The sequence below is a fragment of the Gracilinanus agilis genome, chromosome 4 (genome assembly GCF_016433145.1).
Source record: "Gracilinanus agilis isolate LMUSP501 chromosome 4, AgileGrace, whole genome shotgun sequence".
NCBI classification, from domain to species: Eukaryota; Metazoa; Chordata; class Mammalia; order Didelphimorphia; family Didelphidae; genus Gracilinanus; species Gracilinanus agilis.
In genome coordinates, this window is record NC_058133.1 from 281,012,002 (window position 1) to 281,017,286 (window position 5,285).

Genomic DNA, 5,285 nt, shown 5'->3' on the forward strand with positions numbered 1-5,285 from the left:
GATCAAAGCAAGGCAGGCAATCATAAAAACAATGCAGCAATGCTCAGGTAGGCCAGGGACCTGGACAAAATTCAAGAAACTTAGGCAGGAAAGTGGAGAGATACCCTCTGTATTTATGGATAGACTTTTTGAGTTGGTAGAATGGTACATAGACCTTGACATATCCAAAGAATGGGACATAAGGCATTTAAGGAGGAAATTTGTGAAGAATTCATGCACAGTGGTTAGAAATTATTTTAAATAGCAGTACCCTGACTGGAATGTGATGGAATTTGATGAATTAAGGCACATAGCTACATATATTTTTAATGCAGGCAAAGAATGTAAGGAAGGGAATAATGAATTGGTAGAGGAACTGAGAAAGGAGAGAAAAGTTCTAAAATTGAAACTAAACAAAGCTGAAAAACAAGAGACAACTATGATTGCTATTAGGGAATATAGACCACCAAGAAGGTTCAATGAACCTACATGCTACATGTGTGGGAAGAAGGGACACCTGATGAGGAATTGCAGATGTTGGGGTCAAGTATTTAGACAGAATGGGAATGGCTTTAGAGGAGGCTTCTTTTGATATAACAATGGCTATAGGAATGCAAATCAGTACAACTGAGGCAATGGGTTTGGAAATGGATTTGCAAATGGTTACCAAGATAGAAGGTATAATGAATACCAAGATAGATATTACCAGGTTAACAACCAAGCTGAAACTAATCTAGCACAAACTTATTTAAAGAATTGTGCCTGGTCAAAGTATTCTTTGTGCTAAACCCAGAAACAAGAATCCCAGAAAGGGGCACATGGTGGTCAGTTATGAAGGTTTACCAGGAGAAATGGAACTGTAGATACTGAAAATGATAGATTGGAAGCATAGAATTTAGAGACTGAAGTACAGAATTTAGAGAGGGAAGGACAGGCTGAAGAATATAGTTTTCCTGATCCTGAACTGATGACTCCAATAATTCCAGTTCACTTTCCCCAGAACAGTACTGAACCTCATGTCACATTAAAAGTGGGAAATGCCATCTGTGATTGTTTGCTAGACACAGTAGCATCTAAATTGGTATTACACAGAATAAAACTATAGGATCAAAGCAAGTTGTAGAGATTTCTGAGACTCCTTTTGAGATAAAAAAGCTGCCACCTAGGATGGTTTCACTGGGGCCATTGTCTGTTGAGCATTATTTTTTGTTGATGCCAAACTCCTCAATGAATTTGTTGGGGAGGGATTTATTGTGCAAATTGAGGGCAACCATAGTGTACCCCTAATGGTGATATTTCTCTGGAGTTGCCAGAGGAATCATTGAATTTATTCCCAGTGTTATTTTTGTAAGATCTAGGAATGCAAAAGAATCACACTTATAAAATTCCTACAGACATCCCAGAAGCTTTGTGGGCAACCTCTTCCACTGATGTGGGGTTACTAAAGTCAGCAGTACTTGTAAAGATTAAGACTAAAGGTGGTCCAGCTCCACCAATACAGCAGTATCCATTATCTAAAGAGGCTATTGAAGGAATAACACCAGTGATAGAGTCCTTGATAAAACAAAATATTATCATCCCTTGCAAAACTGAGTATAACCCTGATATTACCAGTGAAAAAGCCAAAACTAGATGAAAATGGAAGACTGGTTTGCAGATTTGTGCAGGATTTAAGAGCCATAAACAATCATACAGTCAAGCGACATCCTGTGGTTCCTAGTCCCTCCACCATAATTTCTTCAATACTGGTTAGTGCAAAATATTTCACAGTGGTGGACTTATGCTCTGTATTCTTTTCTATCCCAATTCATAAAGATTCCCAGAAAATCTTTGCCTTTATGTAGAAGGGCATATAATATACTTGGTGTTGTCTTCCACAAGGGTTCATAGAAAGTCTGACATTGTTCTCCTAAATTTTAACAGAAGACCTGAAAAATATAGAATTCCAAGAGAGTAGACTGATCCATTTTGTGGATGACTTGCTGTTGGCATCTCCCTCTGCAGCAACATGACAAAGGGATAGTAAACACTTTCTGATGGAGTTATTTAAAAGTGGTCACAAAATCTCAAAGTCAAATAGTGTCTCCCTAAAGTTGAATATTTGGTATTTGTACTAGCAAAAGGGTCAAGATACATCCTCTAGAAAAGAATTGCAGACATTCAGAAGTAAAGTGCACAAAAGACAAAGAAGCAGCTGGGAGCTATATTGGGAACAACAGGTTTTTGCAGGCAGTGGATACCTTGTTATGGGGAAATCCCCAAGCCCCTAACAGAGTTAACAAGAGATACAGTAACAGTCATTAAAGTTAAGTCCTGAACATCTAGCAGCAATTACGAAGTTAAAAGAAGTAGCCCCTGAGTTAGGAATACCTGATTATAACAAACCATTTGTCTTGCATGTGCATGAAAGGTTTAGATTTTGGTGCAATAGAGGTTTGTATGAGAATGTAAATGGTAAGTATAATAATTTAGGCTTTAAGAATAATTCTTATTAATATAATACACAGCATATTAAATAGGGATGTTGAAAAAAGTTCTAACTAGTTACTACATATAATACTTAATACATAAAATTATAAAAGATGACAATTAAAATATAAAAGTAAATGCCTTAATTCATGCAGATTTTTATATACTCCTTGAAGGGAATCTTAGAGAGGTTTGCTCTACTCACCACAGGGGGGGACTTTATGTATATTTTTGTATAATAGGTTTTTATGCAAGTTTTTTTGGATTTTCATAGTGTTGTGAGTTGATTTTGAATTATTTTTAGATAGATTTTTTTTCCTGTAATACAATAGTTAAAAGTTTTTTTTCCTCTTCCATAGTGCTGGTAAGATAAATTTTAAAGTATTAATTTTAGGTAGTTTTGTTGTTGTAAAAGTTTAGTTAAGAGTATGTTATTGTAAAATTGGAAATGTTTGCATTTTGAATTAATTGTAACTGTAATGTGTATTTTGCGTTTTGTAGAATTTTTCCTTACTTTCTTTTTTCTTTTTTTAATTCTCTCTGTCTTAGTTTCAGAATAAGATTGTTAGATGCAATTGCTTCATTTGAGAAAGACATATCTTTTCAAATAAGCACAGGAGGGAATGTAATAACTAATTTGTTAATTAACTAGTAATTAGGTATTCTGGATAGCTAGAAGTAAGAATTAGGCTAAAGAAATAGTTTTAAATGTAATCTGGGCTCCTTTAAGTCAGAGAGAAGAATTCTTACTAGGTCATGGGTAAAAAAATTCACAGCTTCCCCCAAGAAGGATAGTTGGGAAAAATTGACATTCTTTGGAGCTTCCTTGTGAAGAGTGCATGTCCAGAGGGTTGGCTCTTATAAATCTTAGAGATTTTGATGGTAGATAGTTTGGAAATCATATTTATATCTCAGAAGACTGATAGTCCTTCAACTGACATAGAGTGAATTACCGAAGTGGTTTCTCTGGAACATTCCAGGGGCCAGCAGGGGGCTTGAGAGAGCAACAGAGAGAGCAGTGTTTGTGAAACACTGACAGGCAAGCTTGATCTCTGACTGAAGGAGCTGTGAAATTTATATATATATACATATATATGATAAAAGATTTATAAATAGGAATAGATTTAGTAAGAGAAAATATTAAATTTAGACAGTTACAATAGTTAAGTTAGCCTTGATTTTCACAGGGAAGAAGCAATCCTTTGCAGGACAGTTTGGGTTCTGGGATTTATTTAGTAATGATTAGCTATAGAGTAATCTATCTCCTATCAATTCCCATTTCCTTATCCTTTCCCTGATATTCTCCTAATTATTAATAACAAGGTGTTTTATAAGACTATCTCCAGTTAAATTCATTTCAAGAGCCATCAACCAAAGCTTCCTGTCAGCAGTAACCTGTCAATATCTATTAGCGTTAACCAATATCAAGATCAATTTCTAATATAATGCATTTAGCAATTTTAAGTTCATAAATCTAATGTTAAGAACTCTTGTTTGGAGTCTTTCCAACAGTATATATAAATAAATATATGTACATATATGTATGTATTCAGATATATGTCTATCTATATCTGTATCTGAAAGACAGTATAAATAGACAATGAACTGGGCCTGTAAATGGAAAGGATTTGGAAAGAGGGTTTGACCCCAAGGTTTGTATGAAAGTAAAGGTCCGTTTTGGGGGTACTAACATTGTACTATTGCTGCTATATATTGGTGAGGCAAGGAACGCTGATGTCTCTGATGAACCAATTCCACAGTGGTGAGTGACGATTATCAACCAAAAGGGACTTGAGAAATGCGTGGCGAGTATGAGCAGACTGCAACATATAATCAGTGAGGAGAGGCAACATAGTGTATTAGATGACCTTAGAACCAGGAAAACTTGGATTCAAGTTTCATTTCTTAAAAATACTGTGACCTTGGACAAGTCACTTAACTTTTCAATGCCCCAGGCAATTCTCTAAGATTATTAGTTGCTCCAAAGATACTAATCTACATTGTAGAGAGTTTTTAAATTGGGAACTTCTTACACAGATGAAATCACAGGCCCAATTTAGAAAAAAAATTTTATTTTACCTTAAATATTTGGTCAATAGAGGAGTTAAGTTTCCTTAGCAATGTCTTAATACTTTTCTTTCAAGTATGTTGAATCAGAGAATATAAAAATATAAAAATTGGTTGGCACAAGTACCTTGTTTTAGCACAAGCAATAGGGCACACTTCTGTTGCCCTTGTTAAACCAGTCTCTGTGACTTTGGACACTGCCCACACAATTGATAACAGCTAAATTAAATCTCAGCTTGACTGTGGACCTTGATACCAGTTAGAAGAGTCAAAGAAAGTCTACTTTTCCTGATGATCTGTGTGCCAAAAAGATTTTCTTCCCTATAGATGCCTTATTTATGGCTTATTGAGGTAGCTCTCCAGGAATCTACCATAGAAGACAAGGGCCAAGTAAGAGGGGGTATGCCGTCAGTTGTTTACCAGGTTTTTAATAGTATAATCAAAAGGTTCAACATTGGGCAACTTTTCTCTGATAAGAATTGGCAAAGCTTGTTCTTGCCCACACATAGAAGTCTCTTTAGAAAATCTGAATTTGGCTTAGTTCTCCACCAAAATCATTTAGCCTTTATCTGTAAGCCACAAGCTCTAAATCAGCATTCAAACATGATATATTTTTGTTACAAGGCCTATAAAAATAGAAATGGTACTTGCAGTCAATCCTTTCCTTCCTTCCTTCCTTCCTTCCTTCCTTCCTTCCTTCCTTCCTTCCTTCCTCCCTTCCTCCCTTCCTCCCTTCCTCCCTTCCTTCCTTCCTTCCTTCCTCCCTTCCT